Source organism: Anoplopoma fimbria, chromosome 7 (genome assembly GCF_027596085.1).
Source record: "Anoplopoma fimbria isolate UVic2021 breed Golden Eagle Sablefish chromosome 7, Afim_UVic_2022, whole genome shotgun sequence".
Lineage (NCBI taxonomy): Eukaryota > Metazoa > Chordata > Actinopteri > Perciformes > Anoplopomatidae > Anoplopoma > Anoplopoma fimbria.
This window is the reverse complement of record NC_072455.1, coordinates 7,046,231-7,073,111: the sequence shown is the minus strand read 5'-3', so window position 1 is coordinate 7,073,111 and position 26,881 is coordinate 7,046,231.

Genomic DNA, 26,881 nt, shown 5'->3' with positions numbered 1-26,881 from the left:
AACGGTATTTGGACTTAATATTCTTCATGTGGGAAAAGGCTGACTCACATAAATAAGTAGAGGTGAATAATGCAGTCAAGAAGGTAGCACATTTCCTCATGTTTGGGTACTTTTCCTCTGTGAGTAAGTTCCAAAACTGTCCATGAGCCCTGGACTTCAGTGAATGTCAGCCTGTAGTGTCAAAATCTCATCCTCTACTCCAGACGAGTTCAGGTGAAACAGCGTTGAAATTTTTGATGTGAGTGAATCAACCTCAATATCTTCCCGAAATGGGTAGCACATAAATGTAGCAACTGGCTTGAGTAAAGCAAAGTCTTGAAAGCGTTTGTCAAACTCTGACAGACACTTGTCAATCTGCTCTGTGTAGCGCACACTGTCAAGTTGAGCACACGCCTTCCGTTGCGTCTCCAGCTCTGACGCGAGGTTTTGGAAGTTCCCCAAATCATGGCGCTGCAGCTTTGAGGACAGATGTTGCATTTTTCGTTTGAAAGCATTAACTGAGCTGATCATATTGACCACGGTTTTGTCTTTTCCTTGCAGCTCTAAATTAAGCTCATTCAACATGTTGGTCTGTCACAGTCACGCCTGTTCACTCTTCCTGCACTCTGTCTATTTCTCTCAGCTCACAGCCCAGCCCCCGCTCTCTTACCACACTCTCCCTCACTCACCTAATCAGCCTCATGCAGTGCACCTGTCTGCCACGCCCACCTCATCAGCACAATCACTCTCACCTGCTCACTCTGCTGCACTACTCACCTCAGTATAAATACCCCAGTCTCACACACACTCACTGCCAGATCGTTCTCCGCATTATGCCAGACCTTCCAGCGTTATTCCCCGGACTGATTTCCCGTTGCCGACCCCGCTTGTTTGGACTTCTCCGCCTTGCCTCTGCCCCGGTAAACGACTCAGCCCTCCGTCCCCGACCACGGTATTCCTACCTTGCCTCTGCCCCGGTTAACCGACTCAGCCTTCTGTCCCTGACCACGAGATTAGCCTTTGCTCCTCTTGGTTTTTGTCTGCCTGCTCCGCTGACGGATCAGCGCTCTCTCGAGTGGAATATACCCCGTGAGTTATCTCCTGCCTGTCTGTCTGCTGTTTGTTTGGCTTTGAATAAAGCTCCAGAACTTTACTCTGTCTCCTGGTCATACTGCACTTGGGTCCACACACCACCCGTTACATGGTCAGATCGGTTAAAAATGGTCTAGCAGCCACTGATTGTCATTTAGTTGGTTGTATTCTGCATGTTTAACGACAAGGAGAAACTCCTTTATCTCCGGACAGAGCTCTCGAAATCTCTGCAGGAATTTCCCCCTACTAAGCCATCTCACATCAGTGTGTAGCAAGAACTCAGAGTGGTCGCAGTCAGCCTTCTCCAGATGTGCATGGAACAGCCGTCTTTGAAGAGCTCTCGCTCGAATAGAACAGGCGATCTTCGTTGCCACATCCATTATCTCTTTCATGTTTAGCATTTTTGCGCATAATGCTTCTTGGTGTATTATGCAGTGGTAATTAAGGAAGTCGGGGAAAGCATCGTCCTCCCTACACTTGGCAATTAATCCATTCGAGCGTCCAACCATTGCGGGCGTCCGTGGTGATTGACATCAGTCTGTACACTGGGAGCTGGGTTTTCTCGATAGTTTTTGAAAGATGTCCTCTCCCCACGTGTGTTCGTTCATGGGCAGTATTGTTAACAGCTCCTCTTTTGCAGTCGTATCTGTAAACACCATCCGAATAAAAATGCACAACTGGGCGGTATCACTTACGTCCGTAGACTTGTCCAATTGCAGTGAGAAACACTCGCAGTCCGCGATGTCCTTCCAAAGCTGCTGTGTCAAATCCTTGGCCATGACTTCACAGCGCCGTGTAACTGTACTTCTTGATAGCTGGAGAGCTTTGATTGAAGATAATATTTCCGGTTTGTTTTTAAAGTCCCGAAACAACGAGTCAGCTGCCTCAACGAATGCCTCTTTTACCATCTCTCCATCTTGGAAGGACTTCTTGTGCTTAATGATGGAGTGACTCACCCGGAACGATTCTTTCGGTGGCTGCCTTCGCTTTTGAAGTCAGCTGTGAGAAAAATGACTGCTGTCCGGACAACTGTGATTTTAGTTCCTTCACCTTTCTCTTTCTTAGCACGCTTTTCGGAGGAAAGTCAGTGTCGTAGTTCTTATGAACAGTGCCGCTCCACATTTCCCTTCTTCGGAATAGCGATGGTAGATTGGCAGATCAGACAAATGCACTTCGAAAATGACATTGTGGGAAAAAAAGTCCTCCTCCCATTCCACATGGAAGTGGTAAGTTTTTGGTTTCTTACTTGGTCCAGCTCCCCCACTCATTTGTAATACCCTTTCTTTAGTAGAAGTAAATTGGAAAGCTAACTAATTAGCTCGTGGGAGTTTGGCATTAGCTCGTGCGGTTGACCCATGTGAGACGTGATCTCAGACTGGCTGCCCTGTACGTCAATCAAGTGGAAAATGCAATAGGGAGGATGGATGATGGGCATCTAACATCTAATTTTTTTTGAATGGCATGCGATCTACCAGCACTACCTTTGCAATCGACTGGTCGATCGCGATCGACCTATTGGGCACCCCTGGTCTAGAGTTAATTTCAAGTGTGGGATTTGCATTTGGAATCTGTTGCTGTCAATTCTCAATATGAAGTCCAAAGAGCTGTCGCTATCAGTGAAGCAAGCCATCATTAGGCTGAAGAATCAAAACAAACCCATCAGAGAGATAGCAAAAACATTAGGTGTTGCCTAATCAACTGTTTGGTACATTCTTAAAAAAAAAGAAAGCACTGGTGAGCTCAGCAACACCAAAAGACCCGGAAGACCAAGGAAAACTACTGTGGTTGACGACCGAAGAATTCTTTATCAGAAAACACTCTCCAGGAGGTAGGCGTATCTGTGTCAAAGTCAACAATCAAGAGAAGACTTCACCAGGGGATATACAGAGGGTTCACCACAAGATGTAAACCATTGGTGAGCCTCAAAAACAGGAAGACCAGATTAGAGTTTGCCAAAAAACATCCAAAACAGCCTGTACAGTTCTGGAACATCATCCTATGGACAGATGAGACAAAGATCAACTTGTACCAGAATGATGAGAAGAGTACGGAGAAGGGAAGGAACTGCTCATGATCCAAAGCATACCACCTCATCAGTGAAGCATGGTGGTGGTAGTGTTATGGCGTGGGCATGTATGGCTCCCTTGTATTTATTGATGATGTGACTGCTGACAAAAGCAGCAGGATGAATTCTGAAGTGTTTTATTATCTGCTCATATTCAGCCAAATGCTTCAAAACTCATTGGACGGCACTTCACAGTGCAGATGGACAATGACCCGAGGCATACTGCAAACGCAATCAAAGAGTTTATCAAGGCAAAGAAGTGGAATGTTCTGCAATGGCCAAGTCAATCACCTGACCTGAATCCAATTGAGCATGCATTTCACTTGCTGAAGGGAAACTGCCCAAGGAACAAGCAGGAACTGAAGACAGTTGCAGTAGAGGCCTGGCAGAGCATCACCAGGGATGAAACCCAGCATCTGGTGATGTCTATGGGTTCCAGACTTCAGGCATTGACTGCAAAGGATTTGCAACCAAATATTGAAAGTGACAATTTGATTTATGATTATGTTACTTTGTCCAATTACTTTTGGTCCCTTCAAAAGGGGGGACCATGTATATAATTTGTTGTAATTGCTAGTGTTTACCTGATTTGGATGTAAATACCCTCAAATTAAAGCTGAACGTCTGCACTCAAAGCAAATCTTGATTGTGTCATTTCAAATCCATTGTGGTTGTGCACAGAGCCAAAATTATGAAAATTGTGTCAATGTCCAAATATTTATGGACCTGACTGTACTATGAGGAAATTCCTTGTTTTGAACTTTGTACAAAAACCTAAAATAAATACTCACATTTACATCTAACACACAAAGGCTTACGAGTTGTGGTGAAATGATTTTTGGGATCCAAACTACCTCTGCCGGAAGAGATGCCGTAGAGCCACGTTGAATTTGCAGGTTCACAGGCTGCAGTACAGATGCTGCAATTTTTTCAGTATTGCTAGCAGTAGCAGTGTCATAGTCTGTTCCCCCGTCAGATAGTGCTTCCCTCTGTGGTTTGGGTTATTGATAAGGGTTGGTTCAGGTTTAGGTCAGAGGAAACAGTATTTGATACTACATCAGTTTTACGTGCTGCTGTTGGTGAAGAGCATGGCCTGACAACTCTCTGACCAGGCATCCTTTATCAGAGGACTTGAGGTGGTTCTTCTTTACCAGTCACCTCTTCAGTATTTTGGAAACATGGCAAACCTTATGTTTAATTTGAGAGTGCAATGTTTCACATCAACAGATTCCTCCGATTGTCTGGAAGACACTCCTCTTGCACTCCTAACGCATGTATGTGGAGATTAAATCCTATCTCTTAGGAAGAGTCATGCTGTAGTCCACTGATACTGCCCTCTGAACTTTTTTCAGAACTTAAGGCAACCAAACTAAACACTAATCAACAGCAACACTACAATCTGGTAAAAAAAAAAAAATCATTACATTTATTTTCTGTTGACTCTCAAGGTTACAAAATGGGAGTTCACATACCATTATGATGTTTGAGATGAAGATGTAAGTGAATAAGAGATATGGTCCAGAAAAGAGCTTATGGTCCAAATACAACTGATGAACTATGTTACCTTTAAGAAACAAAGATCTGTTGGGAATTTCAATGTCTTACGTTGTTATCCGTGTTGAGAGATTATGTATTTGTGAAAAGTCAACTATCGTAGTTTTTAAGTAGTTCACTCGGTAAATGTCTATGTAGATCTGTTCACTGTGTCCGTGCTGTTCATAACGTGACAGTGGAATGTATAACACTGTACTATGGACTGGGGATTCGGGAATTAAGGAAAGAAGAGTCCGGTCACAAAAAGGGAAATCGGTGCAACGGGTTTTATTGGGAGTCCGGTCACAAAAAGGGAAATCATATATAAACTAAGGTTCTTCCGTAATCGGGAATAAGGGCGCGGGTCCTCCTGGTCCAGCCCTTCCTCGGAATCACGGGGAAACAGAAATCTTATACAAACCGTTCTTACTCCTGGTGAATAACAAAAAGGGAAAAAACTAAGGTTCTTTCGGGAATAAATGCACCTGGTTCAACAACACGGGTTCTTCCTGGTCAGTCCTCCAGTCCACATGTGCCCGTCCTTCCAGCCATGTGCTCTCCCTTCCCCCGCCCTTAAAGCTCCTCTCTCCTCGTCCCCCAGGTGCCCCCAATGTTCTTGATTTCCTGGGCCCGGTTGATGTTCCCTCTAGTGCAGCTGGGTGGAGGGGGAGGTACCTTCCTTCCACCACCCGTCCACGGGGCGGGTGCTGCAGCGGCTGGCCCCTGGCCAATGGCGTGGGGTTGCCACACACCCCCATCCTCAGCAGCAAGCCGGGGGTTCCTCCTGTTAGCCCTAGGCAGGCGTCCCTTCGGGACAGTGCGTCTGCGTTACCGTGAGCCCTTCCGGGTCGATGAACCACCTGGAAGCGGTAGTCTTGCAGGGCCAGGAACCAGCGCGTCACCCTGGCGTTGGTGTCCTTGGCCGTTGCCATCCACTTTAGGGGGGCGTGGTCGGTGACCAGGCTAAAGTTCCGACCGAGGAGGTAGTAACGGAGCTTTTCTAGGGTCCACTTGATTGCCAGCGCCTCCTTTTCCACCGTTGAGTATGCCCTTTCGCTGGCCAGGAGCTTCCGGCTGATGAAGGTCACCGGATGCTCCTCTCCTGACCGGACCTGAGATAGAACGGCTCCCAGCCCCACCTCAGACGCGTCCGTGTGTACCACGAAGGGGAGGCTGAAGTCCGGGGTGATGAGCACGGGCTCGGTGCAGAGAGCCTGCCGTAGGTGGGAGAAGGCTTCCTCAACCTCCTCCGTCCACTTCACTCGGTCGGGTAGAGTCCTCCGGGTTAGCTCGTTGAGGGGGCTGGCCAGTGTTGCGAACGCGGGGATGAACCTCTGATAGTACCCGACTAGTCCCAGGAAGGACTTCACCTGTTTCTTGGTGGTTGGCCTGGGCCAGGTCCGGATGGCTTGCACTTTTTCGTCCTGGGGTCTCACACAGCCCCTCCCGACTTGATAGCCCAGGTAGGAGGCCTCCTCCAGGCCCAGGCGACACTTCTTGGGGTTGGCCGTGAGGCCGGCGGTTCGAAGCGCCCCCAGGACGGCTCGGAGGTGGTGGAGATGGATGGTCCAGGTGCTGCTGTGTATTACGATGTCATCTATATACGCGGCAGCGTATTCTCTGTGGGCCCGTAGGATCCGGTCCATCATCCTTTGAAAGGTTGCGGGTGCCCCATGCACCCCGAACGGGAGGACGGTGTATTGATATAGCCCGTCTGGTGTGGCGAACGCCGTCTTCTCCCGGGCCCGCTTGGTGAGGGGGACCTGCCAGTATCCCTTCGTGAGGTCTAGGGTGGATATGAACCTGGCCGGGCCCAGTCGCTCTATCAACTCGTCTACCCTTGGCATAGGGTAGGCGTCGAAAGCAGACGCTTCGTTCAGTTTGCGAAAGTCATTGCAGAACCTGTAGGTCCCGTCTGGTTTGGGTACCAGAACCACTGGGCTGGACCACGCGCTATGGGACTCCTCTATGACCCCCATCTGCAGCATGCGGGCGACCTCTGTTCTGATGACGGCGCGCCGTGCTTCCGGGATGCGGTAGGGCCGGAGGCGGACTCTGACTCCCGGTTCCGTCCGGATGTCGTGGCTGACGGTTGTGGTCCTGCCGGGTCGCTCTGAGAAGACATCCAGATGTTGGAGCACCATGTCCCGCATGTCCTGTGTCTGGCTCGGGCTCAGCAGCTCCCCCATTGGGACCTCTGGAGGGGGCAGTCGAGCGGCCAGCGTCAGGAGAGTTGGATCCCGCGGCGTGGTCAGTGGTTGCCACCGCTTCAGCAGGTTGATGTGGTACAGCTGGGTGGTCTTGCGTCTCCCCGGTTGCCGTACCCGGTAATTGACCTCGCCCACCCGGTCGATGATCTCATAGGGTCCCTGCCACTTGGCCAGGAACTTGCACTCAGAGGTCGGGATGAGGACGAGGACCTGGTCGCCCGGGTCGAAGGTGCGCAGCTGGGCCCCCCGGTTGTACACCCGAGCTTGGGCTTGCTGGGCTCGTCCAAGGTGCTCCCGGACCACGGGCCACACCTGCGCCATCCTGTCCCGCACCTGCTCCACGTGCTCGATGATGGTGCGGTGGGGGAGGGTTGGCTCTCCCAGGCGTCCCGGGCGATGTCGAGGAGCCCTCTCGGTCGTCTCCCATAGAGTAGCTCGAACGGGGAGAAGCCGGTGGAGGCCTGGGGTACCTCCCTGATGGCGAACAGGACGTGAGGGAGTAGCTGGTCCCAGTTCTTTCCATCGACCTCCATCACCTTTTTCAGCATGCGTTTTAAGGTCTGATTAAACCTCTCTACCAGTCCGTCGGTCTGGGGGTGGTAGACGGAGGTCCGGAGGTGGCGGATCTGTAACAGACTGAGGAGGTCCTTTAACACCCGGGACATAAAGCAGGAGCCTTGATCTGTCAAGATCTCCCTAACTATTCCCACCCTGCTAAATAACGTCATTAGCTCTCTTGCCACTGCCTTGGCTGTGGCGGCGCGGAGAGGTATGGCCTCTGGGTAGCGGGTCGCGTAGTCTACCATGACCAGTATGTAGCGGTGACCTCGGCTAGTTCTGGGGAGGGGGCCTACGATGTCTAATGCTAGTCTGTCGAAGGGGACCTCGATCAGGGGCATGGGTATGAGGGGATTCCGTACGGACGGTCTAGGGGCGGTACGTTGGCACTCGGGGCAGGCTCGGCAGTAGTCCTCTATGTCTTTCTTTACCCCTGGCCAATAAAATCTATCTAACACCCGGTCCCTGGTCTTATCCATCCCCAGATGAGCCCCTAGGAGGTGTGAGTGGGCCATGTACAACACCTTGCTAACATAGGACCGTGGAACGATCAGCTGTTCCACCTCCTCTCCCCCTCTGACTTACCCTATACAGTAACCCTCCCCGTGTGCTGTAATGTGGGTACTGCCGGCAACTCACCGAGTCCCGTGATAGTCCCTCGTGGGTTTGCACGTGTCCCCAGGCGTGTCTTAAGGAGTCATCCTCCAGCTGGGCGGTGGCGAACCGTCCGCCCCTGTCCGCTCGCCCCTCAACGGCCAGGGGGAGGTCGGAGAAGTCGATGAGGGGTGGGCTCTCACTCTCCTCTGGTGGGGGTATCGGCTCGGAGGCAGTCATCGTGCCCGGTGTCCCCGGGGGAAGGGATTCCGTGGACGAGGCGTGAGGCCGGCGTCCTACCTCTCTCGCGGGTCTCTGCGGAGGCTCGTCGGAGTCAGTCGGGGATGGCGGGGGTTGGCCTGCCATATAGACGGGTCGGCTTCGTAGCTGGCGCGGTCTCGTCCTTGGATGTTGGGGTCTGGGTGGGCGAAGCTCCGCCCCCAACAGTCGTCCAAAGATGGGACAGTCGCGTCCAATTAACAGGGGCATGGGTAGGTTGGGCACTACCCCGGCCTGGACCGTGAAGGTCCCCTTCGGGGTTTGTACTGTGATGTGGTTGGTGGGGTATGTTTCCGTCTGTCCGTGGATGCAGCCCACCTCCACGTCCTGCCCGGGCGTTCCACAGGCTAAGTCGGGCCGGATCAAGGTGACCACGCTCCCTGAGTCCAGGAGGGCATGGGTGTCGCGCCGTCCCACCCGTACCGGCAGGCTCGGCGAGACGGTCCTCTCGTGTGACCAGCAGGTGGTGCGGAGGCAGGCTCCTCCCCTCTGGTCGGACGGACTGGCCGTGGGCATTGACACGTCCCCTGCGCCGGGACAGTGGCGGGCCAGGTGGCCCTCCTGGCCGCAGGTGTAGCACCTCCACTTCTCTCTCGGAGTCGGGGGGGCGGGGCCTCTGCGGGCCACGGTGTTTTGAGCCGGGTAGGCGGGGCCTCGGACGACCGGTGTCTGGGAGCGCGGGGTCTCTGTCCTCCGTCCGCGTCGCTCGGTCCGCGGCTCCCCCTCCGGGAGGCGGGGCTGTTCCTCCGCAAAGCCGCTGGGTTACTTGATGGTTCTCGAGGAGCTCCACGAGATCGTTCACCGTTCGGGGCTGGTTCCCGGAGGCCCAGCGTTTGGCGCCGGGGGAAGAGATCGGATGCAGCGGTCTATGACGAGCCGATCCAGCAGAGGGGGCCGTCGCCTTCTACGAGCCACCGCTCGGCCAGCCGGACGAGTTGGGAAATCTGGCTTCTCACTGAGCCGAGCGGTTCGTAGCTCCAGTCGTGGTAGCTGCGCCTGGGCGGGGAGGCTGTGTCCATAATGGGCGAGGATGGCCCGCTTGAGCGTCGGGTAATGCCCCGCCTCTTGGGGGTGGAGATCCCGGTAGGCGCGCTGAGCTTCCCCGGTCAGGAAGGGCGCTAGGATGTGGCCCCACTGGTCCGCTGGCCATTGTTCACGGTCCGCGGTCCGCTCGAACACCTCAAGGTACGCCTCTACGTCGTCGTCCGGTCCCATCTTTGTAAGCCTCTTCGTGGGGGCGGCGGATGCAGGACCCCGAGCGAGCTGCTCGGCCATTCGGACCATGCATCTCCGTAGGATGTCTATCTCCTCGTCCCTCGTGGCGGGTTGGTCGGCGTGCTCCATCGTGGTCTGGGTTGTGTTTAAGTCCAGGGATCGCGTTGCCCGCATTCTCCACCACTGTGGCAACCCCTTCGTCGGCGGCGGGGATTCGGGAATTAAGGAAAGAAGCAGGGTTGCGGTGCAACGGGTTTTATTGGGAGTCCGGTCACAAAAAGGGAAATCATATATAAACTAAGGTTCTTCCGTAATCGGGAATAAGGGCAAACTAAGGGTCTTCCTGGTCCAGCCCTTCCTCGGGAATCACGGGGAAACAAGCTAAGGTTCTTCCGATCTCCAAAAAGGGAAATCTTATCCTAAGGTTCTTTACTCCTGGTGGGTCAAAGCCCTTTCGTCGGGTTCTGTCCACGCTTTTGGGTTCCAGTCAACATGTCTCTTCCTGGCTCCTTCCAGCCATGTGCTCCCGTCTCTCCCTCTCTCCCGCCCTTAAAGCTCCTCTCTCCTCGTCCCCCAGGTGCCCCCAATGTTCTTGATTTCCTGGGCCCGGTTGATGTTCCCTCTAGTGCAGCTGGGTGGAGGGGGAGGTACCTTCCTTCCACCACCCGTCCACGGGGCGGGTGCTGCAGCGGCTGGCCCCTGGCCAATGGCGTGGGGTTGCCACAATACATATTGTAGGCCTACATGTATTGTGTTCTGTTTTGTGTTGTTGGTTTGTGTTGTTGTTCTGTCTCCTCCCACTGTTTTCATTCTCCTCCTTCTCAGATGTGCGCACCTGGTTCCAATCATTGATCATCACCACACCTGTTCCAGATCTCCTATCAGCCATTCCCCTTTAAATAGCCCCCATTTGTGTTAGAGAAGGTTGTTGCTTTTTGGGTTGAGCTGTGGCAGAGCTCTGGTTGAGCTCTGGTTGGTTTTGCTTGGTTTTGATGGTTCATTGATGAATCTTTAGTTAAAACACCTTTGTTAAAACCATTTGCTTTAGCAGCCTACTTTTGTTTTGTCTTGTGTTAATTCTTTGTTGTGCGCACAGGGACAAACGAGGATAGGTAAGATACCCTGGGTATACATATTACATGCATGTAGGTTTACCTTTTGTTAAAGCCCCAGATTAGAGTGAGCACCACCCGCTGTACTTTTGGGTGCTTAGCACCTGTCAATGGGGGTGGGTTTATTTATGTTCTTTTCTTTGGTGCCACTGACAGTCCTCTTTGATCCCTGTGTTGCTTTTCTGTAAATAAATACTTTCTTTAATTCATATTGGGTCCTGGTTTTGTGTGACTACACCCTCACTAGCTCAACCTGGTGCATTATGTTACGTCCTTCTACTCCGAGCCACCAAGGGGCACACACACACACACACACACACACACACACACACACACACACACACACACACACACACACACACACACACACACACACACACACACACACACACAGAGAGAGAGTGACATGCTGTTTGGTGAGTAGTAAGCAGCTACCCTAATGGCCACATAGGAGGGAACTAAAAGGCAAACTTGATTTCACAAAAGAAACTGGTTTCCAATCTTGTAAGAGGAACTTGTACAGATGGATTTTTGGATGGTTTTCAGTGTAAAATAACCGCTGCAGGGCTGCCTCATTTCCTTCAGAGAGTGTATCTAAAACACAGCTGTTGATATCGAGATTGGCATTGAAAGGTGATGCTTTTCAACAATTTTGTTCCACAGTGATAACAGTGAAAAATTGCTTCAAGGATTTCTGTTTTACCACATTTTTCAGCACAAAACTCATTTAAATTTAAAGTTGAACTTTAGTAAATGTTAATGATTCAACAGCTATTGTGTACATTTTGTAATTTTTTCAAAACTGAATTAATTCAGTCCCATTTTTATGACACAATTGTGTTACAGTCATTATGGAAAGTATCAGCTGTGAGCCAGCATTGCTAACATTAAAACTGTTTGTCCTATCGGAGGACGGATAGTTTTTACTGCACTTTCTAGCTTGCTGGTTTACTGCTGTTGTGGTTATGATTGCTACAATAAGTACACAAATCATAACATACAGCTAGGGTATATAGTGTGTGCACATTTGTCAGCAACATTTATTTTCATTTCCGTTTGACTTTAAAGCGGTTAAAACAAGCCCGGTCCTTGCTTGATGATGTCACCTCCTTCTCCCCATCTTCAAGGAAGTCAGGAGGCTCTCAGCATGGGGCTCCACTGTGGCAGTTGTAATGCAGTCAGCTGGAGAAAATGTTTTTGGGAAGTGGACCTTCAGTATGACCCTGGAGGCCAGGTGGAAAAGCAGACTAAATTATTCATCAGCCGTCACTGATACCAATAAAATAAATAAATATGGGATGCCTGTTAACACCCTGGATTCTGCAAAGTCCTGGAGTGAAAAATGCATGAACATATTTAAGAATGCAAGCATGCCACCACCTCAGGAGCTCCTTTAAAATGAAATCAAAGCAGAGAAGCTGTCATTTTTGCCCTTTCATCGCACTGTATGTAACCCCGCATGTGTATAAGAGCTGTAGGAGACAACCTTCTCTGTGATGAGACATTATCTGTGCCAAACTGTGTGGGTGTTCTTCACATCCTAATATATAGTGCAGTCACAAGCATCTTCAGAATGCCAGTAGGAACACACACACAATGAAGGAAACAATCAGTGGGACATACAGTAGAGATCATATGTGTTCAGGAACACTTTATACATCATCATTATACAAACTTCAACAGAGATTGTGTTTATTGGGTTTGCTCATTGAAACTGCCCTCCTCCTGTCCAGCGTAGGTGGCATTAATAATTCATACATTTTCTGTATTTTGAGTGCCCTTTATATATTTATACTGTGGGTATGCCAGCATGATGTTTGGGAGTGAAAATATTGCGGCCCATTTTTGTGCTGCAAAAAGGCCACCAAGTGCTTTTCCAGCATCAGACATTATTGTTTGCCAGTCTGCTCTGAAAGGGGTTTTTGTTGGGATCCATTAGCGTGTTTTGTACCCCGCAGCTTAGACAGTGAAAACCCCACAGTACCCCCGCTGTGATGCATATAACCCACATGCATGCATGGATGTAGGCATACATTCACCGGCATTCCCAGCCCATCCCCCACAGCACACAGGCACACTCAGTAGTGTAAGTCAGTTAGTTAGTATGCTAGCCAGTCAGACCCATCCCTCCCTGAAAGCACAGCGTAGAGGGGGGCAAAGCTGTCAGAAAATAGATTTCTCCATCAGACACCTTTTACCAAATTGTGTCTTCGGCTTATCAGATCAACACAAAATAACACTGAATGAGTAAATGTGTGAACACAGCAGACAGCAGTTGTTATTCCTATCCTGGTGAGGCAACCTGGTAACTGGTGAAATATGGGACAGGTCATCCAGTGAGCTAGCACTTGCCTGGGGTGTTGCAAGTAATGCACAGTACACACTGCATGACTTTATCCATAGTGACAGTCCTTCTGCTGGTCAGATCATTCTGTCATGACTTTTTAAACTATGAGCTTTCTTTTCCTTAAAGAGTGAAACACCCTCAACTCAAATGACAAAATCAAACAGATTATCTTGCTTACCTCTGGTGGTTTTATAGAAAGGAGTTCCATTTAAATCTCTTAACTGTGTTTTCTGCAGATATTCTTTCAATGCTGTGTGCAACATAAACTAAGTTTCATTCACCTCTCTTGTTGGGGTGGAGCTAGAAATCTCTGAGCGGATAGCTCTTAACCTGTACGAACAGTCTCTAATGGCTACTTGATTGCCACACTTAATTGTTGACAAGCATCTATCTCCTAAAATGACTTAATATATAACAAAATTGGTTTCCTAATTAAGTTGTGGGGTCCATAACTGCTGCCTGATTTATGTTTGGGTTCAATGTGTTTCTGGGTGAAAGAACTCTACATTTATTTGTAGCACAGAACTACAAAGTGCACCAAAGGCTGGGGTTTAATAACACACCGACTCCAATTGTAGTCCGGTTTAGTCAACGGGAAAAGACCATGGTTCTGGCTAAATAAAAGTAAACATATTGTGTTTCTAGTCAAGGTTGACTAGTTCAGTAGTAAACCAAGACCATGATATTTACTTCCAATCCTTAACCAAGTGATTACACATACCCATAAGCATGTGGCAGTCACTTCAAGCTGCTGTTGTTTTGCAAGAAGTGAACTTTCTGAAGAAAAGTGAGCATTTTAATGAAATGTTCTGCAAATTAGTTATATTCAAACTGTAATTTCTAGGTTGCTCAGACCAGGAGAAACTGGCACCTGTCATTTTTTTCCCAGCACCCTATACTATACTGCTGATCTTGAGAATGCAGCAGTAAAAGCACCAGTTAAGCCACTGTAGATTCTGTCACGGTTTTATCCATTAGCTTCTCTAAAAAGCCTTCTGACAGTTTTTTTTGGTCCTGTGGTAGAGTCTGCTGCTGGACCCGGTTTACATCCCGACAAACTGCTCCCACTGTTAATGTGCTTCATCTGACAGGTGTCTGGCCTTCACAAGAGTTCACAAGTTACAGGAGCGGTGACTGACACAGCGTTAGAGGCCCCTCACCTCTGATTGGTTGTTCTACTTAGGGTGCGGTGGAATCTTGATGCCTAAAAGGAGGTAGAGGAACCCGATTCTTTCCAGCCATTATCTGGCTCAAATACTACTATCATATAGTGACAATTTGAGCAAATATGAGTTATTTTTGTTAAAGTTACCAACTGTTACTGTAACTGTAGTCATTGATAATTAACATTAATTAATTATAATTAGCATGCTTAACATCAGCCTGTTGGCATTGTCAGCATATTAGCATGCTGATATTCACTTTTAGCTCAAAGCACCGCTGTATAACCTCTCAGTGCAATACTACACCTTTAAGACACAACAAGTGCTCTGAAGCAATGCAGGATGAGCATGGTAGCCACTACAAGAATGTGCAGAAAAACACTGTGGTAAAGCTGGAGCCAGCAAACCAAACTTGAATGAATGAATAAAACAGAACTGCTTGTTATTGAGAAATTAAGCCTTTGTTAGCTCCAAGCATGTCCTTAGCAGCTTGTTCAACCTCTGCTCTCTCACTTTGGATTAATTTTGGCCGTGTGAAAACGATCTCAACATCACTGAAGGGACGGAGCCAGAAAGGTCCATCATGGCAAGCTGAAATAAGGCTTGAAATCAGATTAGTTTCAATTACTCCATCACAAAATCTCAACCCATGCAGAAATACAGGTCAATACTTCTAAGGAATCTGCTTTATACTTGTAAACTCTGGTTCTCTTGTAATTTGGTAGTAATCTTCAAATTCAAAAATAGAATTAAAGTTAACTTTTCTCCTGTGGTTAAAGACCAAAGAAATCCAACTTAAGGCTTCATCACACCTCAAATGCTTTGTTGCTGTTTCCTGGAATTTCTATCACTTGTTTGCACAGGAAGCTCTTCTACAAGCCAAGTTTTGACTTATCCCTCTTCACAAGAAAACCATTTAACTTTTTTTTTTTAAAACAAAAGTATATTTCTTGGGGACCAGTACTTTAACTGAGGCACTTATCTGTAAGCTTTGTTCCAGGTTGGAATGACTCAGAAACAAACACAAAAGGCCCCAAAGACACAGTACAGACTCAAACCAAAAAAGAAAGGCTCTTTAAAGTGGTTGTGCTGCACTTCCACCCTGCTCTATCCTGTTAGAGGCTTCCCTATGAGTCACCTGAGCACTTCTATTTATCACTGTCTCGCTGTTGCAGCACAGTCATTCCTCAGCTGGGACAGAAGGATGTGTGCAAAGTGTCTTTTAGGCTTGGGAAAGCAGTTGGCTGCTGTCTAAGCTCACCTTGTCCATGTGATGTTTCTGAGTTAGCAGCAGGTCGAGCTGTGTCTCTCGTCTCTCTTCAGTGTCAATATGCCACTCACCCTCACATGATGTAAACTGTAAGCATCCAGGATGAGATGTAATTTTCTGCCACAGTTTTCGCTACACTAGTGTTGTGACGTTATGGATAGCAACGTGGCAAACACTCTATTGATGAAAATTGATAGAATTCTGTCGATATTTACAGTACAAATAAATGAACGGCTGCTGAATGAAATAATTGATGAATGAATTTAGCATTACTATGCTAGATAGTAACATGTTTTGTATCACGCTAACTGTAACATGGGCATAACGTGTTAACAGCTATTGAATTTTGATGACATTAATCATGTGAAATTTAGCAAAGTATCATGATAATGGTTGGATTTGAACGCGCTAAAAGGGTGACTGTGAGGACATTTCAGTTTTAATATTCTTGTGACTGAGAAATCTCTGAGGATAGTAGGTACCAAATTAAAACTTTAGGCAGTAGTTCCACATTTTGGGGAATTGACTTGTTTTCTTTTTAAGACTGATGGAATGATTGATACTACTACTCTACTACTCTCATGCCTCTGCCTTATGGTGCTGGAGTCAGGACGTGGTTAGCCTAGCATAGCCTTGATACAAGTAAAAAAATATATACTTCTACTCCTCTAAAGCTCACTCTAAAGCTCACTTAACACACAACATTCAAGTTCTGTCAGATGCACAGGCAACTATTCTCTTTTTTGCAGACACTTGGCTTTATCTTTAGAAGTTTCCTTCACCCCTGGACCGCAACAAAACAATAAAAAGAATGACTGCCTTTTACTTACCGATGGGTGAGACAGGAAGTGCATGTGTGCGTGTTGCTGGCAGCAAATGGAAACATCAATGAAAGGATCATGAAAAAGATTAAAAGGATTCATCCAGTTATCAAGCCACTGCAGACAATCTCTGCTAAGTGATAGGGGGGTCATTCAAAGAGGAGGACAACCCCCTTCTGTGTGTGTGAGCTGTATTTGGGCTCTACAACTGTAACTATAGATTTAATTAAACTGGGAAGAGGATTACTGATGAAATGCAGCAGTTTAGCAGTGTCCATGTGTACAGGCTTACTTTGTTTTCACATTGTGATAGCTTTCAGTATGGACATTTTATACTGCTTACTGTGATGTGTAACTGCAATTGTGTGTAACTGCTGACAGTAGGCCCTCTTTTGAGTTATTTTAGTTCAAAATTTGATCTTTGCTATATAATTAAACATAAAAGTTAGTGACTGCAGCTGCCATACTGTTTGCTATTTTCACCCTAGAGCAATCTAGATTAGTTTGTCAAACATTTTTTTGCAAATATTGCAAGCCTAACAAATACAATTGAAAAAAAGATTGTAAGTAAACCTTGAGGTGAGAGGATATACAGCAGGTAAAATAAGTATTGAACACGTCACCATTTTTCTCAGTAAATATATTTCTAAAGGTGCTATTGACATGAAATTGTCACCAGGTGTCGGTAACAACCCAAGTAATCCATACATACAAAGAAAACCAAACAAATAAGTTCAGAAATTAAGTTATGTGTAATAAAATGGAATGACACGGGGAAAAAGTATTGAACACGCTTACGGAAATTTATTTAATACTTCGGCCAAAAGCCTTTGTTGGTAATGACAGCTTCAAGATGCCTCCTGTATGGAGAAACTAGTCGCATGCATTGCTCAGGTGTGATTTTGGCCCATTCTTCCACACAAACAGTCTTCAAATCTTGAAGGTGCTGTGGGCCTCTTCTATGAACTCTGATCTTTAGTTCTTTCCACAGATTTTGTATTGGATTCAAGTCAGGTGATTGGCTGGGCCATTCTAGCAGCTTTATTTTCTTTCTCTGAAACCAATTGAGAGTTTCCTTGGCTGTGTGTTTGGGATCATTGTTTTGCTGAAATGTCCACCCTCGTTTCATCTTCATCATCCTGGTAGATGGCAGGAGATTTTTATCAAGAATGTCTCATTCATCCTTCCTTCAATTATATGAAGTTTGCCAGTGCCGTATGCTGAAAAACAGCCCCACACCAAGATGTTCCCACCTCCAAACTTCACTGTTGGTATGGTGTTTTTGGGGTGATGTGCAGTGCCATTTGACCTCCAAACATGGTGTGTATTATGGCATCCAAAGAGTTCAATTTTGGCTCATCTGACCAGACTATATTCTCCCAGTATTTCACAGGCTTGTCTAAATTTTGTGCAGCAAACTTTAAACGAGCTTCAACATGCTTTTTCTTCAGCAATGGAGTCTTGCGTGGTGAGCGTGCATACAGGCCACGGCGGTTGAGTGCATTACTTATTGTTTTCTTTGAAATAATTGTACCTGCTAATTCCAGGTCTTTCTGAAGCTCTCCACAAGTGGTCCTTGGCTCTTGGACAGCTCTTCTGATAATTCTTTTCACTCCTCTGTCAGAAATCTTGTGAGGAGCACCTGTTCGTGGCCGGTTTATGGTGAAATTATGTTCTTTCCACTTCCGGATTATGGCCCCAACAGTGCTCACTGGAACATTCAGAAGTTTAGAAATCCTTCTGTAACCAATGCCATCAGTATGTTTTGCAACAATAAGGTTGCGAAGGTCTTGAGAGAGCTCTTTGCTTTTACCCATCATGAGATGTTTCTTGTGTGACACCTTGGTAATGAGACACCTTTTTATAGGCCATCAGTTGGGACTGAACCAGCTGATATTAATTTGCACTGACAAGGGGCAGGATTGCTTTCTAATTACTGATAGATTTCAGCTGGTGTCTTGGTTTTCCATGCCTTTTTGCACCTCCCTTTCTTCATGTGTTCATTACTTTTTCCCTGTGTCATTCCATTTTAATACACACAACTTAATTTCTGAACTAATTTGTTTGGTTTTCTTTGTATGTATGGATTACTTGGGTTGTTACCGACACCTGGTGAAAATTTCATGTCAATAGCACCTTTAGAAATATATTTACTTAGAAAAATAGTGACGTGTTCAATACTTATTTTACCTGCTATGTCAAGTTATAGATGCTCAGAGCAACTGCTCTGTCTCTCCAATCACTCCCTCCGCGTAGGGAGGAGGTCAATTTGGATGGGTCAAACAAACACAGGAATTAAAACTGATAGACATAACATAAATCCATTGCATTATTAGCTTATGCAGGTGCATATGCTAATAATGCAGGCCGGCATGTTCTTTGTTGTTGTTGTCCGGATCGCGCTGGGTCGAGTAGATGAGTAAGAGAAGATCAATGTTGGTTGCGTGTCAAAAGTGTCTGTCTGTCGTATGTGACGCCAAGTGATGGTTGGAAAATAGAGTCTGAAGTCAAGTAATAAAGTCTGAGCGGAGCAGGCACGTCACCTGCAGTACCCATCGGCGCCATTGGGGGGTCACTAAGTGCCGGAAGCTCATTTTGCTCCTTGCGACCCTAGTGGGTTAAACCGGCCATAATAATTTTAGTTTTTAAAGTCACGTGAGCCAGAAATGATTTTTAAGCAAAATTATAAATTATTATGGCTCAAATCAGAACTTGGGTAGAGCTGAGATCCGTCACACTGACATCTAGGTTCAGTCCCTCATTGTCTACCATTTTGAAGCTTGGACCATACTTTTAGATGCACCTCTACCTCCATGTTAAACTTCTTTCACCTTCTGCATGCTGGCTTTTCTCTACGAATCCACACATCAAAGGGACTCCTTGGCAACCAAATACGCTCTCTCTCTCTGTTTCATTCATATTTTTCTCTGACCCAATTTTCCTGGTTAAGGACGCATAAAAAAGATGAGGCACAAAGGCAATTTTTCAAAGAACTTAGAGCCTTTTCCTATGAGACAAATTGTGTAAGTGGAAAAGGGTCACAAAATTGTGTAAAGTAATCACCAGTGCCATGTGAATTAAGCGAAGTTGTGACACACAATCATGTAAGAGCTGATTATGGTAATCCACAGTGGCTGTATTTCTCAGGTATTGTAGACTACTGTACGTACAGTCACATTAACTCAAGCTAAATGACTGACTGGAAAAGCAAAGGATTTGCAGATCCTAGCTAACTGTGGTGCGGGTAGAGTTTACAAATTCACAAATTATTTCAATATCAAAACTAAAACGGGGATTTACATCAATGCATGCACGGCAAAGACTCTTGGACATTAAACCAAGAGAGCTATATGAAGACATAACGTGTACTCATACTGATCCAAATGCAATTTTAAAAAGGGAAAACTTTGCAAAGCAGATGGGCAGAGAGCAATGTGTTTTTAAGCATTTCATCACACTGATTGTAGATTAATTTGAAGTCACTCCTGAGACCTCGCTCAATGATCTGTGTACCTATTGAAATCAGCCTGGAGGATATTGATGCCTGTCTCTGATAAACTGAGGAGAGCTGGACTTTTGGATCTCTTTCAGGGGAGCCTGCTTCACTTTGTGACTCAGTTGGCTGGAGAATTATTAAATGAGACCCCTCTGCCTTTTGGCGTGGCATGGCCCTGAAACAAAATGATTATTCCTCACATTTCAGCTAATGAGTTTGGCACATCAGCAAATCCGCTCTCTAACACATATCAATTAGTTGGGACTGCATGAATGCCTTAAACCTCTAATGTGGGCAGAGTGCTGACACTAGCAATGTGACCGAGTCAACCTTGCTTGACTCTTAAGCTGTGAAAACCCCAGTTTCAATACAAAGTCGAAAGGTCCCAGTTTAGAGAGCCATAATAAGTTGAGTTCACTCCGGTGGCAAGCTCACTTAATTAGTGACAAATTATTACTAGTTCTACACTGGAACAGGGATAAACACCCAATGTATGTATTATTTAGAAGAGTAGAGTGTAGTGTTGCTATTAGAAACTTAATAAGGGTTAGGGTTAGGAAAGAAAAATTGGAAGGTAGGAAAAAGGAATAGGAGATAAGCAGGACTTAAAGAAGTAAATAAAAGTAATGAAAGGAAAGAACAAAAGAAAGAAGGACAAGTGAGAAGTAAGAACCAAAGAGGGGAATAAATTATCACATATGTAAGAAATAGGGAAGGAAAGAAGTTAAGCACTTTTCAGTTGTTCAGTATAAAATCAGAATTTGCAAACAATGCAGTAAAAAAACAACAAAAAAAAGTCTCTACCACTAATCTTGCTGACGAATAGACTGCATTCAGCATATCTACATACAGTATATTGGGGCGGCTGTGGCACATGAGGTAGAGTGCTTGTCCCGTAACCACAAGGTTGGTGGTTCAAACCCCTCTTCCGGCAACATGCCGAGGTGTCCTTGAGCAAGACACCTAACCCCAAGTTGCTCCCCGGGCGCTTCATTGCAGCCCACTGCTCCTCCGGGATGGGTTAAATGCAGAGAAATAATTTCCCCATTGTGGGACTAATAAAGGCTTAATTATTATTATTATATCTATATAAAAGCCACTCCATCGTTTGACAGTAGAACGCCGTGGCTCAGGAGGTAAAGAGGGTTGTCCACTTTTTGGAAGATCGGCGGTTTGTTCACAGCTCCTCCATTCTGCATGTCGAAGTGTCCTTGGACAAGATACTGAATTCCACAGTGCTCCTGAAGGCTGTGGCATCAGTGTTTGTGTGTGTTATGTGCATTAGTTGATCTCCTGATGAGCAGGTGGCACTTTCAATGGCAGCCTCTGTCATCAGTGAATGAATGTGTGTGTTAATGGGTGAATGTTGACATCTAGTGATGACGCTTTGAGTGGACGTAAGACTAGAAAGGCTCTTTAGAAATGCAAGTCCACTTACCAGTCTGTCCTTTTCAATGTCAAGCAGCAGAAGTAGTGTTGTTTGGTTTGCATTAGCAAAAACTTGTTAGAGCCATCAGTAAACATGGAGGCTGTTATCTATCTCGATTTCAAACTCTGGAGTACGTACATTGTTTCCTGTGAATTTCTTGTACATGCATTGTTAGTGGTGGACTCTGCCACCAGCAATGAAAACTACTTTTGAATGTAAAGACATTAAATGGCTATTGCAGAAATACATTAGATAAACATTACCAAAATGGGGTTTGATATAATAAAATCCAGACATTGTTACTTGCAGCTCTAAATTCTATTTGGATGAAACTGCCATTTGCATGTCCAGTCAGTTCTCCTAAATAAAACAGTCCACTAAAACTTAAAATGGGCATGGATGGTATGTTTCTTTTTTCATGTGTATGCATTACTACCTGTCAAGGCTGCCGTTTGCCTACATTTCCGTGGTACTAATTCGTACACTCTCGCTTCGCCTCCTCAGTCCAGCCACCATAGGCTTCCTGCCCTCCGCTGGTGCTCCTAATTCCTAATGACAAGAAAGCAGCAAGAGTGAAGACAAGTGACAAGAGGCAGCTCTGGCTCTTGTCTCTATCTATTAAAAAATAAATGTGAGAAAAACCTATTTTTTTCTGGCCTGAGATGTCTCAGGTTGCTGGTAGCAACTGATAAGTTATAATTGCAGGATTGAAACATGTTGAAAATATCCTTATAAAATGTTGAATGTAATCATATTGCATTATTGTTTTCTAAATTCCATATCTGTCACATTGTGATGGGTAATTTGTCATGACAATATTTCATATGACTGAAATGGCTTCACCTTTATAGCAGAAAAAAATTGAAATTAGTGTCTAATGAAAACTTAACCAATCACAGTATAAAAACACAAGAAAACTGCTTAACAGTATCCTGGTTTCTCCAGACCTCTAAATAATCCAGTCCTCACATCTCCAATTAGTAAACTGTGTCCATGTGTCATTTGGTCATTTTTGTCCACTCTGAAAAAAAATAAATGAGCAAAGTTCTGCACTTGTTCCAATCCTACTGCCAGACAAGAAAGTCAACATTGAACAATTCTGTAAAAGCCTGTATAAACTCAATTACAAGTGAAAAAAAAATAAATGAGGGTTCTGCACTTTTTTTATGTCCAATGCCAACGTCTTGGTTGGGGTTGATAAAAAAGCAAATGTTAACTGCAGCTCTGTGACAAGATGCAAACTGCAGCTTTCTGCATGGAAGTTTAACGTGCTACACACCCATTCACAACCCCAACCACAACACCTCTCTACAAAAAGGGCACACAGCTCTTTTCATCAGACTGAACACTGGCATTCAAATGTAATTTAAATCATTCCAATATAAGTGGACTACCCAGAAACACTTTGCTGCTTGTTCACACTATTGCCCTGCCACATCTTTTTGGTAACAGCCTAGCTGTTGGAGCACCAGCAGTCCAAACCACTTTCTTCTTTGGACTTAAATATGTTTTGAGATAGGCTGGAAGAGGGGGGAAGGGGTGGACAATGGTGAAAGAGAGTGATAGAGACAGCTAGAAGGAGGGAAGGTGAAATGAAAATAAAAATGAAAACAGCCAGACCAAAGAGGTCAAGGGAGACGAACCAGAGTGAGTGAGCAGGAAGAACTGATGCTGATAAGTGGTTGTCCTGTCAGCTGGACAGAAGCAGACCTGTTGGGTAGGTAGTTTCATCACTGTGTCGAGAGGCTGATGAAAACAAGCAGCAACAAACTGTTGAAAGGCTCACAGCTTGTAAACAAAACACAGGTAGTCCACTTTGTTTTCTGCACACCTACATGCTGTTCTCCCCTCATTGCGCCGTTGTTGCTGTGAGCCCACAGTACAAATCAAGAGTTATGAGAGCCTGAAATTGGTCAGAAATCTCAGAGGCATCATTGTGCTGGCCATCAGAGTAATAGACTGTCTGGAAGCATTATCTGGTTGCATTATCTCTCTCTGGCTGCGGCTGGGGCTTGGATCGGATCCCGGACCAAAGTGATTGAAAAGCAAGAGGAATCAAGCATGGGGCGAGTGAGCCGAACCAGTGATATATGATAAAATACAGCATCTCTTGACACTCGGATGTCAAGAGATGAGAGCAGAAAAATATTCTCTATAAGTCCCTACATGCACAAAGTGAAAGGACTGAGAGAAAAAGTATAAAATGATTGAGGATGATGAAATGACGATGGTTTCAATGGCAGAGTGGTACCTCGTTCAATACAAACATCCCATGCACGGCATAAAGGCAACCGACTTCTACACAGACATAGATTGACACATACAAAGAACATGTGTCATACTCCCTTTCGAACGTTTCAAATTATTAACCTGGAAGCCACTCCCAAACAACAGCCCTGTTGTGAATAAGTTGCAGTGCTTTATAATAACCTGAGTCTGCAATAGTGAAAGTAATAGGTCCAAGCCTATGGACTGAGACAAGCAGCCATTTTATAATGAGGGATGGAATCGCTCAGCCATACAGCACCACTCTTTCTGTTAGGATCCTTAAATTAAAGAAGCAAACGATGCGTGCAGCAAATTCTCGCCCCTAAATCTCCAGGGCTACCTTTCTCTGAGTGGAATCTAACTCCACTTTCTTCCAGCTCAACTCTGGTCTGCTCCACTGAATCAGCCCTGCTCTCAGAGAAGGGAAACTACTCGCTGTCTTTGTTGTATCATTGAATTGGAACTATGTTTATCTACAGACCATTTTCATCAGTGCCCGGGAGCAGTTTCTTGTGCATTTCATCATTCTGAAATCTATGGTACTTACAGCTGTGTTTCTTAAAACTCTGGAGTGTTTACTACATTTCTTGAGATTTTTCTTGAGAACATGGCAATTCAATCTCAGTGACCACCAAACACTTACACTGAGACGCTTGGCAAATGAAAGAAAACTGTGACCGTCACCTTTCAAGTGAGCTGAAGGACAGATGATTAGGAGAGAGGAAGTAACATGAATCAATTAGTCGTGATGATGTGTAAAAGATCAACGATTCTAATCTACCAAAAGACTTTGCAGTGACAGAATCTTTTAAATTCTGATCATCATGATATTTTTTCAAGAGGTGGCAAAATTCTGTTCCATTTCCATCTGCCATACTATCTTTTTCTGTTACTGCCACTAGGAGTTGCCTAAGTCAGAAAATGTCAATTCTACATATAGTGTGGGGCTTTAAAGAATAATTCCTGTTTAAAGGCATCTTGTTATATTTTTTGTGGTTTGACCATTGTTTGCAGTTGGTTATGCAATATTATATTCATTACAGTAATTGCTGAGAACTTGGAACGTGGATGACGTTCAATGGAAGAGAAACTAGAAACAAGCTCAGGCCGACAGGTTTAAACAAAACTCTGTCAGTCAAACATAATATTTTATATCTAATAGTTGTCACTTAATACAATATCTGCACATGGCAACTGTAGATATGGTAAATACTATGATTATTGTCAATCACAGGTCTATTATTGCATACAATCTCTGATGTAAATCATGAGGTGTGTATTCATCCCAAAAAATGGTTTAGATAACTGTAGAAAAACAGAATGTTCCTTCAGATTACAGTTTTACAAGAGTCTACAGCCAAGCCAGCAGCTCCGTAAGGCTGGTACAATGGTGCTTTGAGCTAAAAGCTTACAACAGGTTAACATAGTTTTAATTGGGATTGTATTGGCTGTATATCATATTGTATGTCGTGCAATGACTAATAAGTAGGCAGAATTACCTTATGATTAGGACTGGCTTTTGATGTTTTGTAGTTCAAGTGGCTCTGCTAATGACTTTGTCCTGCCAGTGTTGAAAAATAGTAAATATCACTAATCTAGAGATTGTTGAGATATTACCCTGGATAAGTGAAAACGTTGGCCTGCTGGTTTTGCTAAAGGAAATGTTAGTTAATCACAAAAGTCAGTAGGATTCATCCTCTGGGGGCCATGAATATTTGTACAAAATTTCATAGCAATCCATTCAATTTTAATTTCAGTGTGGATCAAAGAAGCATACCTACCAACCAACCAACCATCATTGCTGTTTCCCCAATGACTGAGACATTTTTAATAACATATCTACGATCCAAGAGTATAAGACAGCATCTATTCGCCTTCTGATTATAGCCACGAGTTTTTCATAATTGGAAAGCCTGTATATAGTAACTTCTGCACACCTACTGTAGGCCCATGACATCTTCAGGCCAGTTGGTCTAGTCAACATTCTCAGGCTCCAGTGGATCCTAATTTTAGGAGGCAACTTAGGTATGGCCTCATGCAGCAAAAGTTGCCTATAGCTTCATGTTATCTTAACTGGTATGGACACAAGAGGTCATTTGGTGCAGGAAAAAGCTACAGCAATAAGATTTGATATGATGCTTTTTTACACTTTCTATTTATAAATATTTTCTTATATTGAGTTAACTTAAAGCATCAACACAAATGCAACACAGTAAACTATCTCCACTTTGATTCAGAACAAAGAGCAGAGATTGAAGAAGTGAATGCACTTTAACTTTCAGGATCTTGCCCCCTTACACTTTGTAATAACTCTCGTCCAACCCTTTCACAAACAACAACGGCCTCTGCTCCCATCTGCGCAGGTGAATTTACAGGCGTGTTGGCTAATAGAAATCTCCCAGCCATGCATCATAAACTTTGAAGACTCAAACTGAGGAGAAAGAGGGGAGAATGGAAATAAATGAGTTATAAATACACACTGGATGAATGTGTGGTATTGAATCAGTGTAAACACTGGTTATTCATTATCAAACAGGAACTTTAATTGGTGGCAGAATATATGCCAGCAACCAAGCCGGTATGAAAAATCATGTGACACACATGTATACACATGTATATATATATATATATATATATATATGTATGTATATATATATATATGTATATATATATGTATACATATGTACATATACATATACATGTGTATATATATATACATGTGTATATATATATATACACACACATGTATATATATATATGTGTATATATATATATATAATATATATATATACATATGTGTATATATATATATATATATATATATATATATATATATATATATATGTGTGTGTATATATATATATATATATATATATATATATATATATATATATATATATATATATATATATGTGTATATATATATATATGTATATATATATATATATGTGTATATATATATACATATATATATATATATATATATATATATATATATACATGTGATTGAAAAGCAAAAGCCAGGAGATGGATACAATCCCCAAGGTACCTAACATTCCTTAGGGTCCAGTTAGATGGCTGACATTTATGAGTTGTATACAACAGTTGACTGGGTAATTCAGCAGTGAGCAGCTACAGCTTTATGGAAGAGTGTTCATTTAAAAAAATATATATATATTTATCATTATCATTATTATTATAATATGATCTTTTTGCAACTTTCACATCCATCCACCCCAGACTGACTCTTTAAATTACACGAACGCGCACCAACATCAAATCAACACAACACACTACAACTAAAAACCTGGTTCTTTTTATTCTATATTACAACTATTCTCAATTACCTGTCTTTTCTTTTTTCCATAGTTATCCAGGTCTGGAAATGACTAAAATCAAATTCCATACTTTTACAAACTCTGTAGGAGCCATAATATTATTAAGATTTTC